The sequence below is a fragment of the Calypte anna genome, chromosome Z, assembly GCF_003957555.1.
Source record: "Calypte anna isolate BGI_N300 chromosome Z, bCalAnn1_v1.p, whole genome shotgun sequence".
NCBI classification, from domain to species: Eukaryota; Metazoa; Chordata; class Aves; order Apodiformes; family Trochilidae; genus Calypte; species Calypte anna.
Genome location: NC_044274.1, coordinates 28,893,698 through 28,908,447, shown reverse-complemented (window position 1 = coordinate 28,908,447; position 14,750 = coordinate 28,893,698). Strand labels below are relative to the sequence as shown.

The 14,750-nt window shown below is 41.6% G+C and overlaps 2 protein-coding genes across 4 annotated transcripts in view; one reads left to right on the top strand and one right to left on the bottom strand.

Moving 5' to 3' along the window:
• SLCO4C1 (solute carrier organic anion transporter family member 4C1) overlaps positions 1 to 14,750 on the bottom strand; it is a 97,061-nt gene that overhangs the window by 81,847 nt on the left and 464 nt on the right. The window lies entirely within an intron of this gene.
• PAM (peptidylglycine alpha-amidating monooxygenase) overlaps positions 14,488 to 14,750 on the top strand; it is a 96,393-nt gene continuing 96,130 nt past the window's right edge. Inside the window, exon 1 of the mRNA XM_030466784.1 lies at positions 14,488 to 14,712. The gene's annotated coding sequence lies outside the window, so the exon portion shown is untranslated. The remainder of the gene's footprint in view (positions 14,713 to 14,750) is intronic.

The window sequence follows — 14,750 nt, the reverse complement described above, 5'->3', positions numbered from 1 at the left end:
GACAGAACTGCAGGTCTTTGAAAGATCTCCAGCGTGTACTTTGAGAGATACCAGATGATACCATTCAATAAAGCCATGCTGGCATATGCTAACAGGAGTTATGTGGATGTGTGGGAAGTGTGAACTCGTTCTGCTCATAGACCACACTGCACATGAGAGGGAGAGTAGATGTGACTGTGGAAGGATAAGGAGATAGAAAGGCTGTGTGAGAAGCAAGCAAGGCTGAAAGCTACAAAAAAATAAACAAATCAAAACACCAAACCAAACCAACCAAACAAACAAAAAATAAAAAAACACCCCAACAGCCTAGTCATTCCAGTTTTGGCCTAGTGTGTCAGTTTACCCATATGAGTCTATGCTAGGTGCCTCCATGCAGAACAAACCTAGTACTGTGATAAAAATATACAATAGGTTTCTCCCTTAGCATCCATCACAAGTGATTTTTGGCATTAATCTTTGTGAGTAGAGTAAGCAGATAACCAAAACATCTCGTCAAATATGGCATCTTTTATCAGACCAGAGATACAGCTTTTAGATACTTCCTTGGATTGTCTAAACCAAAAAAAAATCTGGAGGTGGGTGAAATGCTCCACCTCCTTTAGCTACAGCATGTTCATACCTATTACTGAGTTCTTAATATTTTTATATACTTATGTAATCTTAAATAACATGTACTTGCCTCTGGTTTATGCACAACATCTTAACATTTCTTCTGGTATTGTCACAGCTGTGTTGTATAAATTGCAAGTTTTGCAAAATTATTAGTTGCAGCACTACTTTTCCCCCTACTCTTCTGAAAATTAACAGAACAACCTGGAAGTGAATAAAGTAGTGGGTAGAAAGAGATCAACTCATATTATCACAATATTGTCAAATAATTTCCCCCTCAGTTTTAGAAAACCACCAAGGCATTACAGCAAAACATTGAGAATGCAATTGTAACAATAAAATCAAAATGAGAACATAATAACAGGGGGTATGAATGCACACATGCAAAATCTGGTCATTTAGCGAGAATTGTTATTTCCCTCATGACTCATTCACCTGTGTCTCCAAATGCCTTTAAAATAGATGGGCTATTTAGCTCTCTGCTTTGTGCTGCACCTCCAGTAGGACTGTCAGACTGGCTGCAAATCTGTAGTGATTGCAGGGAACTGAGACCTGTGCCTGCATCAGCATTCTTATCTCCCACAGAGGAGATTCAAGTCATTGTTCCCTTCTGATGCAAAGAAGGTCAGCACTAAGATTCATAATTTTGCATTGCAATCACTTCCTGAAAACATTGAAAGCCGATTATCCTGCCTGACAGAGACTTTTCACCACTGCCAGCATAATGTCATAAACACTTGATCTCCTATGATGGGGATTAGGATGACCTCCCAAAAAAGGACTGGCAGCTGGCACATCAGCTAATGGACCCACTACTGATACTGTAGTGATGGTAGACATCTACTGACACAAAGAAAGAAATCTGAATATTCAGATTTGCTTTTATTTGCCTGCAGTCTATTACCCTGCTAGAGGTTCAGACATGTGGCAGGTATTTTATCACATTCAAAGTAGTGCAATTTTTAAGTTAACTTAAGTTTTTAAGTGTAGGTTTTAAGTTGAACTACTCTCCACAATTTTTAATAATTGTTTCCCCCTCTTACCTCTGTCCTTTCTTTAGATTCTTTAAGATAGTATGCAGAGTGAAATAAATCATGCGTATGTTAATTCTTATTGTTACATTTTTCTTTCTTTTCAAAAAATTAAAATAATGACATGTTTCTCCACTTTCAAATCTCCTAAAACAAATCCCAAAGCAAGAGAAAAAATAAGCCATTACTTCAATTATTTCTTCACTTGTAATCCCCAGGACACAGATTCATGGCAACAGGGAAGCATGCTTTTCCGGTACTAAGTGGATCTAAGCTTTTAAGAAGCAATTCACTAATCTTTTCATGATCTAGTTAATTTTCTGTCATTACTTGTAAACTGATCTTTGACTTGAACTATCTTCTCAGTGTTTCTCTGTAAAGAGAGAGGCAAAATAAGTGTTGAACAATGCTGCCACTGCTATAGTATCTCCTGCTTATAAACTGTCTGCTATCAACTTAAAAGTGTCCCAGTGGTTTCTTTATACCTTTGATTAAAGGCTTAATATCTTTTCAGGGTAACATCTCAAAGGTAACCAAATTCATATAATTAATATAGGGATACATGTGCTATGCACTATTTGTTCTCACTCAAGCCCAACATAAAAGGTAGGCAGTCTCGTGTACAATTGGATGCATGCAAAATATCTTAATCCACAGATGGAATCTTTTGCTTTTTTCCTGCACATTCATTTTACTGCTGTTTAAGCCTCAGTCACCCATACTGAACTATTTTGAGACTATCTTAGAGTCTCTCCTAGAGAGAGCAATAGGCAATGCCCCTAAACCTTTCTTCTTAAAAACTATTGCTTCAGCTGTATGTATAAGTCAAGGAATTTTTTTTTAACAAATATCAGATTCAAAGTTAAAACTAAAATAAATTATGACAACACGTTATACATTTGTCATTCAGATGTGTCTCACACAGGTGGGAGAGGCTGCACAGCTACTGTGATAAGTAGGTACACACCAGGAGGCAGGGCAGACAAAACAATAGCATCACTAATATCTTGGGTAAATCTAGTCCTGTTTGTTCTTCATGCCCTTTTGATTATACAGGCAATAGAAACGAGATTCAGACTGATGTCTGTGGTTCTAAGAGGATTTTGTGTTGCTGTGCTTGATTTACAGGCGTCTTGATTGTTCTGCAAAGAAAAGCTTAGTGATTGTAACAAGAGATTTGAAAGAATGAAGAAAAGGTGTATCAGTAGTTATTCTTTTTCTAGATTAGAATTGATACATCTTAAGAGGTAATCATAAAAAAACAGAGTACCTAATTTTTAAATATTTTTATTAGCTAAATAACATCTATTATATCTAAGCTTTACTGACACAAACGCTAAGATCTGGAGAAGTTAATATATATACATATGGCACATACAGGAGGACACACTGAGTGAACAAATAAAAAGTGTAGCAACTTTGGAAAAAGGGGCAGATAAATCAGGAAGCATTTAAGGATATTGTAAGATCATGTAGAAAGAGAATTAGAGATGTGAAAGCTCAGTTTGAACTTAATCTGTCTATCTCTGTTAAGGGTAATAAAAAATGCTTTTATAAATACATCAGTAACAATAGAAGGGTCAGGGAAAATCTCCATTCCCTATTGGATGAGGAGAGGAACATAGTAAGAGAAGACAATGAAAAGGATGAGGTACTTGACACCTTCTTTGCTTCAGTTTTTAACAAAAAGACTAGTTACTCTCAGGGCTATTGAGACAGGGATGAGGAGCAGAATACCCCTTCTGTAATTCAGGAGGAGGTAGTCAGTGACCTGCTGTGCCACCTAGATCCCAACAAGTCTATGGGTCCAGATGGGATGCTGAGGAAGCTGGCAAAAGAAATTGCTAAGCTGCTCTCCATCATCTATTACCAGTCCTGGCTAACCAGGGAAGGCCCAGATGACTGTAGGGGGATGACTCCTTGTCCCCTCACAGTTGTTGACCCACATGTGACACCCATCACAGGAAGAGCTGGAAGGAGGATCCAGGGAACTATAAGCCTGTCAGCCTGACTTCAGTGCCTGCCAAGGTTATGGAGCAGATCATCCTGAGTGACATCAAGCAGCATGTAGAAGACAACCAGGGGATCAGGCCCAGCCAACATAGGTTTAGGAAAGGAAGGTCATGTCTGACCAGTCTCATCTCCTTCTATGACTGCGTGACATCTCTTAGTGGATGAGAGGAAGTCTGTGGATGTGGTATACCTTGACTTCATCTAAGCCTTTCACACAGTCCCTCAACAGCATCCTCCTGGAAAACCTGCCAGTCCATGGCTTGTACAGGTGCACCCTTTGCTGGGTTAAAAACTGGTTGGATGACCAGGACCAGAGAATGGTGGTGAATGGTGCTGCATCCCGTTGGTGTCTGGTGACCAGTGGTGTCCCCCAGGGATCAGTACTGAGTGTCCTATTCAACATCTTTACTGATAACCTGGATGAGGGAACTGAATGTACCCTTAGTAAATCTGTGGATGACAACAAACTGGGGGAGTGTCAGTCTGCTGGAGGGTAGGAAGACACTGCAGAGGGACCTGGTCAGGCTGGGTTGATGGGCTGATGCCAGTGGTATGAAGTTCAACAAGACCAAGGGCAGGATCGTACACTTTGGCCACAGTAACCCAATGCAATGCTATAGACGGGGGAAAGAATGCCCGGGGAGCAGACAGGCAGAGAGGGGGCTGGGAGTACTGGTTGGCAACCAGTTGAACATGAACTAGAACTGTAGCCAGGTGCCTGCCTGCCTTCATGCCTGCCTTTCTGCCTTCCCGCCTTCCTTCCTCCCCACCTTCCCACCAGCCTGCATCCCCCTTTTAAATTAATGGATCATGATACAGCTTTCTATCCAACATACATGCTAAGGTGCTCTTGCTATATTCAGTGGTAAGACTACTTCCCAAGAGACCCACAATACTCAGCCTCGTTACTTGAACATAGAGAGTCTCCAGCTGTACCATATTTCAATCAAAAGACAGACACTGATGCTCCATAGGTGTTGCAGTGAACCTCTGCTAAACTGTTGCTTCCTGAATGTAAGAAAAATAGTCTAACAGCAGTTCTAATTTGCAGTTTATTTTTTTCTCTCTCTCACTTCCATAGGCCTAAAAGATCTGCTTAAGTGTGCATAATTCTTCTATTGATCAAATTGCAAGTTTCACTAACTTGGCACTCAGGGTTTCTTGTCTGTCTCCTCTACAGTTTGGAATGGAACTAAATCTGTCTGGCAACTGGTCACGAGTGGTGTCCCTCAGGGTTCAGTTCTGGGACCTGGTCTCTTTAATATGTTAATTAATGCTTTGGGTGAGTGGATTGAGTGTACTCTCAGTAAATTTGCAGATGACACCAAACTGCTGGTGTCATCTGCTGGTGTTGATCTGCTGGATGGTAGGGAAGCCTTACAGTGGGACCCAGACAGGTTGGACCAATGGGCCAAGGTTAATTGCATGAGGTTTAACAAGGCCAAATGCCATGTCTTGCACCTGGGCCATAACAACCCCATGGTAAGATACAGACTTGGGGAAGTGTGGTTAGAGAGCTGTGAGATGGAAAGGGACCTGGGGGTATTGGTTGACACTCAACTTAATATGAGTGTCCTGGTTTGGGCCAGGATAAAGGTGATTTTCTGTCTTGTATTTTTGCTTTTAGCTAAGTCTCTTGTAAGTAGTTGAACTTGCTGAAATTAACAGCAAGTTTCTCAGACAGTGTGTGCTTCTAGGACTGATAACACTCGATGTTTGTAGTTACTGCTAGAGACTGGTATGCAAAGCCAAGGACACTGCTCAGCTTTGAGGAAAACTTCTACCCTCCAGAAGGAAGAAAGAGGTCCCACCTGCAGCCCTGCTTTGGGGAGGGACAAGATGGATGCCAGAATTGACCAAACAGAGCACTCCATCCCATATACATCATACTCAGTATAAATTTGAGGCATCACGAGGGCCAAGCCAGATTTCCTGCTTCCAGCTTCCAACTGCCTGTCCTTCCGGCCTTTCCTGCTTCTTTTCCTTCACCCAGCATCCTGGAAGGATTCCGTCTGTTCATCTGCCTGTGGTCCTGATCTGTGCCAGCCCATATCTGTGTGTTCCTGTCTCCAGTTCCCGACTGCTGCCGACTTCAGGAGTCCAGCCTGGACTTTCCCAGGGCTGCCCTGCAGCCTCAGTGGTGATGTGAGAGTTACTGGGGGGAGAGGAGGGAGGAACGTGGTATCCATTTTCCTGTATATTTGTACATATTTAGTAATTTTTTCCTATTTATCATTACTGTTTCATTAAAGTTGTGTAGTTTAGTTTCCAACCCATAAGTCTCTCTCCCTTATTCTCTCTCCTTTCTTTATCAGAGAGGAGAGAGAGATTAATAGAGAGCATCTGTCACTCGGTTTAACTGCCGGGCCAGTGTTAAACCGTGACAATGAGTCAGCAGTGTGCACAGGCGGCCAAGAAGGCCAATGGCATCCTGGCTTGTGTTAGGAACTCAGTGGCCAGCAGGAACAGGGAAGTGATCATCCCTCTGTACTCAGCTCTGGTGAGGCTGCACCTTGAACATTGTGTTCAGTTTTGGGCACCCCACTGTAAGAGGGACACAGAAGTGCTGGAGCGTGTCCAGGTAAGGGCAACAAAGCTCATGAAGGGCCTGGAGCACAAGTCCTGTGAGGAGCAGCTGAGGGAACTGGGGCTGTTTTAGTCTGGAGAAGAGGAGGCTGAGAGGAGACATTATTGTTCTCTTCAACCACCTCAAGGGAGGCTGGGGGGAGGGAAACAGCCTCTTCTCCTTAGTGGACTGTGATAGGACCAGAGGGAATGGATGGAAGCTGTGCCAGGGGAGGTTTAGGCTGGATGTTAGGGAACATTTTTTCACTGAGAGGGTTGTCAGGCACTATAATGTCCTGCCCAGGACAGTGGTGGAGGTATTTAAAAGGTGCTTGGAGCTGGTCCTTAAGGACATGGTTTAATAGTTAGCTTGTGGTGTTGGTCAAACGTTGGACTGGATGATCTTAGAGGTCTCTTCCAACCTAAACATTCTGTGATTCTGTTTTCCTGGGGATGTGTCTAAGCAAATATCACTGCCTTCTACATCAAGAGCAGTCCAGAACCATTGCACACCTATCCCTCAGCATGCTTTCTAATACCACCGTTGGAGCAATATACAATCAGCAACAGATGACTGACTTGGATGGCTGTGGAGGGGACATCTAAGCTCCTCCTGAAACAGTGCATGACATGGAGGAGATTTACTGGAACTGTGACAAGCACTTCTCACTGACCTTAGAGAAAAAGAGAATGCTACAAGCATTCCTGTTAGTTGTTCTGATGGCTCAGATAAATATAGCCAGTCATCAAAAGCCTACCTACATTTGCACAACTGTGGCTCCTGCTTAAACTTTACATTCAGGGTAATTAGATGCCATGATGGAAGTCTTCAAATCTTTGCTTCATTATGTTGACTGAACAGAACCACAAGTTATGTTCAAATGCAAGCAAATACTCTTTGAACATAGAGAAAGGAATTCAGTATAATCTTTTATGCAAACATCTGCTCTGAGTGCAGAGAATGCACACAGAGGAATTTCTGAGCTCAAGCCCGCTCACATATCTTGTTCAGGTTTCTGCATGTGATCCAGGAAAAAATTGGGTTTGGTGCCATGCTGTTTTGTCACATCTCTGACACATTCCATATTCACTCAGTGGGCTGCTATTGCTCTCTGCATTAATATTGATATTTTGGATTGCTTGTGTGTAATAACCCACCATGAGTTAGCCCATGGCAAATCCAGTTATCTGGATTTTAAAAAGGTATGGATACTCAACTCAGTTAATTAAAAAGTGTTTTAAGCCTAGCAAACACTAACAAATTTACCCCCAGAAGTATCATAGCTGCATGTTGTGACTTTTTCAACTGTTTAGTTTTTGGTGCCTGTTTCTCACACTTTAATAAATAAATCTGCTTCTTTATACACAGCTGGTACAGCATGATTTGCTCTGGCTTCAAAAACTGTATCTCTGTTAATGTGTTCGTGGCTGCAGTTACCTTTAAAAGACAATGTTAGCATAGAATAAATGGGCTCTAAAACTTAGTTAAACAACGACTGTTTGTTCAGTAGACTTTGCTGGGAGATTCTGTCTTCTTTGAGGCAAACAATCATTAATATGTATGGTCAATTAGGGATGTACATTCAAAGGACAATGTGGCATCACTACTCTTATCCCTTTATCTTCTTTCATCTCCTCTGTCTATAGTTAATTTTCTTTCAAGGTTTTGTAACAAAAACACACCTGACCTTCCTTCTTTTCATTATGTCTGTGGTTGCTTTTCTGAAATCTGGGAGTACTTTGTAGTTTTATCTTCAAAATGAGTAATGGAAAAACTTCATAAATGCTTAGAATATAAAAGTAAAACAACCCTCCACCCATCTAGCAATCCTAATGCTAGATTTTCCCCAAACATTTTAAAGTTTATTGTAACATTTCTTTTGTAGAATCATAGGATGATCTGGGTTGGAAAGGACCTTAAAAATCATCAAGCTGCAACTCCCCTGCTGTTGGCAGGGGCACCTTCCTCTAGACCATTTTGCTAAAAGCCCCCTCCAACCTGGCCTTGAGCACTTCCAGGGACAGGGCAGCCACAACTCCTCTGTGTAGCCTGTTCCCAGAGTCTCACCACCCTCAGAGAAAGCAGTTTCTCCCTAACGTCTAACCTCAATTTACAATCTTCTAGTCTAAAGCTGTTGCTCCTTATCCTATTGTTAAAGTCCTTCTCCAGCTTTCTTGTAGGCCCTCCTCAGATAAGAGAAGGCTGCTTAAGGTCTCTCTGGAGCCATCTCTTGTCCAGGCTGAACAACCCCATTTCTCTTCTTTCCCTATGGTGAGGGCTTCAATTTTTCCTAGTTTACCCTTTATCACTGAGGTACCTGCCTGTAGAAGCTTTCCTTGTTACCTCTTACGTGCCTGGCCAGATTTAACTCTCTCTGGGCTTCAGCTTTCCTTACCTGATCCTTGGCTGCTTGGACAACTTTCTATTCCTCCCAGACAACCTGTCCTTATTTCCACCCTCTATAGGCTTTTTTCTTGACACCTAAGTGTGTCCAGGAGCATCTGGTTCCTCCATGCAGGCCTGCTGGCATTCTTGTCTGCCTTCCTCTTTGTTGAGACACATTGCTCCTGGGCTTGGAGGAGATCCTTGAATATTAAGCAGATTTCTCAGCCTCCTCTCCCCTCCAGAGCTTTATCCCATGGTACTCTACCAAACAGGTCTCTGAAGAGCTCTAAGTCTGCTCTCCTCAACTGGAGGGCAGCAAACTTGCCCTGTGCCCTCCTCGCTGCCAAAAGGATCATGAATTCCACAACTTCATGGACAATGAAGTCAAGGTTGTCCTTGGGCTATTCGTTCCCCACCAAGCCCTCCTTGTTGGTGTGAATAAGGTCCAGCATAGCCCCTTTTCTCATTGACTCCTCTATCACTTGCAGAAGGAAATTGTCATCAATGCATTCCAGGAACTTCCTGGTGCCTTGCTGTGTCATTCCTCCTACAGACATTGGAGTAGTTGAAATCCCTCATGAGCACCAGGACTTGTGAACGTGAAGCTGATCTTATCTATCTATAGAGGGTCTCATCTGCTCAGTCTTCCTTGTCAGGTGGGCTATAGCAGACCTGCCCTGTGATATCATCTACTCCTGACTTCCCTTTAATCTTTACCCGTAAGCTTTGGGTCAACTCCTCATCCATCCCCACGCAGAGGTCCGTGGACTCCAGCTGGTCATTGAGGTAAAGGGCAAAACTCTCTCCTGTTCCCCCCAGCTTGCACTCTGTTTAAGTATTCCTACACTAGAAAAAGTTAAACTTTTATAGTGATGTAACTCACTAGAGACAGACTCTGCAATTTAGTCATCAGGTGTCTCAGGAAATAAGACAATTAGGTGGTGAGCTGAGATCTACCATCATTTAATGCTTAATGCAATTAAGTAAAAACAATGAAAAAAAAGTCAAACCACTGTTTTTCCTACACCAGATTCTTAGGGGACAAATTAAATATGGAGTTTAACACCTACTTCCAATCAACTTAAGATTTTTTTGCAAGTCTACTTTCATTATCACCATAGTAATGGCATTTTTTTTTCTCAAAAAACCCCAAAGGTAAACATAAGAAAAAAACAAACCTTTCAGTAGGAACTGTGTAGAGATCCCAGAGGCAGAGGGGCAAGAGTAATATTATTTAAAGATATGCTAACACTCTCAGAAGACAGGTAACTTTTCAAGGACAGTTATTTGTAGACTAATGACTACTAACTGTATTACCTGCACCAGGGCACCAGAAATCAGTTGTACATATATTCAGCCATTTCAGATTTATCTTTTACTTTGAGATCCAACAGTTAGTGTATATCTATGATAGCAACACACAGGTAGATGAGATTGATACAACAATAAATGTTTTCTGTTCTGAAACTATGTCTTATTAGAAGCCATCCTCAATGGTATGTAAAACATGGCATGACTCTAAGTAATACACTGTTATGAACAAATCCTCTTCAAGACTCTGATAGAATTTATTGCTTTGTTCTTTAAGTACTGTCCTATCAGCACTTGAGATGAAAATCTTCTGTTGACAGAAAAGGCATTTTGTAAGTAGCAGTGCTGCAAAAACTTACCTCATCTGTAGTCTGTGGAGACAACTTACTGCATACACAATTTTGAAGTCTTGCTAAGGGTGCTACCTGAAGTATCTGGATTTGTGGCGTATTTCTACTTATTTGGAAAAAATTAGGTCTTCAATGTAAAGGTATTTGTTTTGTAGTATTCTTGCATTACATCGAGGTATAAAAAGTACATTAACTATAGCTGTGTTGTGTATCTATATAATATATATTCAGCTCACTGAGATTCTTCTTTAAATTGGAATTAATCTTGGTGAGTGTTTGAAAAAAATCTTGGAAATAACTATGAATAAGATCAAAGCCTGTAGGAGATCAAGGGTGATTTCTATCCTCAAAAGAGCTCTTCAAAGACTTTCATCCTTTATGCTGCCAGCATGCTGCTACATTTGCAAGGTAAAACCTCCACACAACTCTTCATTGTCTGATGCTGTCTGTGCTTTTATACATGCTAAAGAACAAAGGGCAGACTGGCATTCTGTTTTGCCTAAAAAAAAGAGAGAAAGGGACCAAGTATGTGTGTCAAAACCAGAACAATCAGTGCTCGAAGCCTGAAATTAATCAATCTGTTTATCTATCTAAAGTACTGTATAAAAATAGGTTCCACTGACCCTTACAATTTAATATTTATTATAGCTGTTTGCCAGTAACAATATCATTGTGTTATAGAAGTATAAGCAAGAGGACTGCAGAACTCAAAATTTTTTTTGGCATATTCAAACAATACTTGCTCATCTATCTATAAATGGTAATGGACTGCATGAATCACACATGGATAATGAAAATATTCAAGATATTTCCAGCAATGCAAGACTCTAGGACAAAACTCCAGTTTATTCCTGCATAGAAGGACATCCAATAACATTATCAAGAGATCATAACCACAGACCAAACAATTCTTTTTCAGTAGTTTTCATGTCAAAGGCCTAAATTTAGTTGCTTTCACATATATCCAATTTTCAAATGCTTAAGCCAGAAGTCTGTACCTCTAAAGAAATAATTTGCAAGCTAAAGAAAAACCCATACTGTTTTATTTCCCACAAAAATCTTTTTTTTCATAAGCCATCTTTTATGAAAAAGAAAAAAGTAAAACACCAATCATAAAAAATAATAAATACTTTTTCAACTTTTCAGTGAAGTCAGTCTACCAGGAAGTTTAGTACTTTAGAGGATCTCATGTGTGGATTCTTTATTTTTCTGCACTTCCCACTAGAAAGCCACACACTGTAGGTCACATAATAAAGTTTAAAAGTTATTTTTTTTTTAATGCTGGAAAATCTTGTGTTTGAAGTAAAGGGCACTCTAAGTCTAGTCTCATATTTTGGAAGAGGAGGCAGTAACAGTTCACCGCCACATTTTAATTCATTCACTTCTAATGCTTTTGTGAAGCAATATGAAAAGACTTGGCATAGACATCACCAGGTGGCTAATACAAAGGAAAGTAAAATGCAAAACCATTCAAGCAACACTCAAAGTAATAAAAGCTATACAAGCAAATGGCAGTAAATACAGTAAAATTATTAAGCCATTAAACATGAAGTCTAAGGTAGGCTGCTTTATGTTTCCCATAATGAAAAATAAAGGAACTAGCAGATTCTATGCAAATTAGTTGTTTCAGTACAAAGACATTCCCAAAAAGCTGAGATCTTAATATTTTTTCTCTGATTTTGAAGACAAAGCCTTTTAAAAACTGGAAAGAAAAATTTTAAAAAATACTCCCTTATTAGGTCCCAAGTTTGCTCTGTTTTCCAGTTCCTTTTCAGAGCTCATATCATTCAATGTTTATTCTTTTTTTTTTTTTTCCCAAATACTTTGATTTATTACTACCTGTAAGTCATATGCTCTGTACTTGCAAAAAGGACTGGCTTTGTAAGGCTCTAGTATTCTCATAAATAGGGCTTTCTAATTCAGGGACCAGTTACATACTAAGGACTACATTGAGATCCGACTCTAAATTCTTGTCAATACTTTCTTTAACAAAGATTACTTGAAAATGTAAATTACAGAATTAATTTATTTACAGACTAAAGAATTTGCATACGAGCAGCTAGCATGGGAAACATTTCTAGAAGAGGACGTAGACCCCTGTTAGTGACAGACTATGAAGCTGCACCACTCTGTGCATCACCATCCTAGACAGAACAGAAAGTGGGGGCAGGTCTTTGGGATGCTCTTGCCTATAAAACAGCTCATTATTTCACTGAATAATTTTGCTCAGAGTAAAGAACTATTAGACTGGGCCTTTGCAATTACAGTGTTCAGTTTCAGGAGCCAGATCAGTAACGTCAGGAAGTCTGGCACAAACTTGCATAAGCAGTTGTTACAAGAACAAGTTCTACTGAGAAATGCTGGCATGACTCTGCAAATCAGCTGAAGCTAGTAAGACATCATTTCTGTTAGAAGAGCTTAATATTTCCTGTCATCAAAGAATGAAAACATCTTGGGGACACATTAATTAGTAATTACTTGCTACATCCAATATGCCAACAGAGACAAGTTTCCCCCTTCTGAAGAAGAAGGACTGGGCATTTAAAACCCTAATAAAAATACATAGATATGCTTTAATTTGGGAAATGTGAATAGGCTTTCAAAGAATTAATTCACAAAGTTGTGTATCTTGCATTTTATATAAATAAGGAAAATCCTTCATCATAGTATATGTAGCCTTTGCAGAAACATCCGTAACAGGCCCAATTACCCAAATTTGTTTTCACAACAAAATCTGGTATATCTACTTTAAAACAAGGTATCACTTTAAGCTGAAGGTGGCAGAATGTAATTTATATGAATATGTATTTAAATTTTAAAGCAGCATCAAGACAATCCTACTTAACAAATAAATGCTTCATTACAATGACCCTGGAATACAGTACAGATCTGGGTCCTAGTTTTTCCAGCTGACCTATGCAGATGGATCTTTTGAAGGTGACCTGCACCACATAAGACCCCAGCTGAAGTACTGTGACCAATTCTGGAGCCTCCTTCATAAGAAAGACATAGAACTGGAGCAGGTCCAGAGAAAGGCCACAAAGATGATCAGAAGGCTGGGGGACCTCTTTTATGAGAACAGCTTTAGAGCAATGGGTTTGTTCAGCCTGGACAAGAGAAGGTTCCGACGAGACCTTATAGTACATGAAAGGGATGTACAGGAAAGCTGGGGAGGGACTTTTTAGAAGGGCATGTGCAGAAGCATGAGAGGTAATGGTTTTAAGATGAAAGACGGTAGATTTAGGTTAGACACTAGGAGGAAATTCTTTGAGGGTGGTGAGGAACTAGAACACATTGCACAGAGATGTTGTGGATGCTCACTACTTGGAAGTGTTCAAGATTGGACAGAACACTGAGCAACATGGTTGGACCAGGTGATCTTTGAGGTCCCTGCCACCCAGACATTGTGTGATTCTGTGATAAACCTCCTCAGCCAGAGATGCTGAAGAGCAATGTTCCCATGCAGTGGGCACGTGGGGAATGACACAGCCCATTGTAAGATATGCCCAAGATTCATCTTGCTATTATGTTAGGAATTCCACTGAAATTATCACCTTATTAAAATACACTGGACTTCAAAAAGCTTCCACCAATAATAAATTAATCTGATTTGCATTTATGACCACTAACTGACCGTGCTGTTCTCAGCACCCACCCCTCAGAATCTACCTTATTCCTCATTATCTTGAGTCAGTAACTCCTGAGATTTACCCAAGAACTGCCACAGCTCCACCACCGAAACTTCCTGGGGTCTAGACGTGGTGAATTTTCTCATTCTATCTCATACAGCCTGTATTTGTCCTCGTTTGAGCGTGAAGTACCCGCCCGGCTTTACCACTGCTCTCCAAGGCAAAGAGATACGGGGCCCTCGCGAATCGACTTCAAAAACCTCCGATCTGAGAGGGTTTCGCAGAACGTTTCCCTCATTTCTCTCGCTACTGCTTGAGACGCAGCTCCCAGCAAGGATGGGCTCCTGCCCGCCGCGATTCGGCGGCTCCTGTCCGCAAGGCGCGGCCACAGCGATGGCAGCCAAAAGGCAGAGCACTGCCAGCGGCCTCCTGACTGCACCGGGGTGCCTCGCTCACGGCTGGGATGGCCGCTCGCCCCACCGACACACTTGCAGTGAGAGCACTGTCTTTCCAAGTGGAGCCACTGCTGCTGCACCCCAGGAATCTGAGCCAGGATCGGCGGACAGGCGGGGCCGGCAGCGCTCCGCGGGCAGGGACACAGACAAACCCGCCCGCAGTGCGAAGGGACGGGGGCGGCTTGTTTCCTTTCTCCCTGGGCTCGCACCGCTCCGACTCACAAAGGCTCACCCCGAAACCCTTCTCTGCGTGCCTATGCAGGCGGCACCGAACCGGGAGTGCCACAGCCGCTCGCTGCCCGAACCCAACCCAAACCGTAACGGAGGAACGCAGCACCCCCTAGAAGCAATGCGCAGGCAGACGTGAGGAGCGCCTCGTCCCCTGCGCCGGCTGTGGCGGG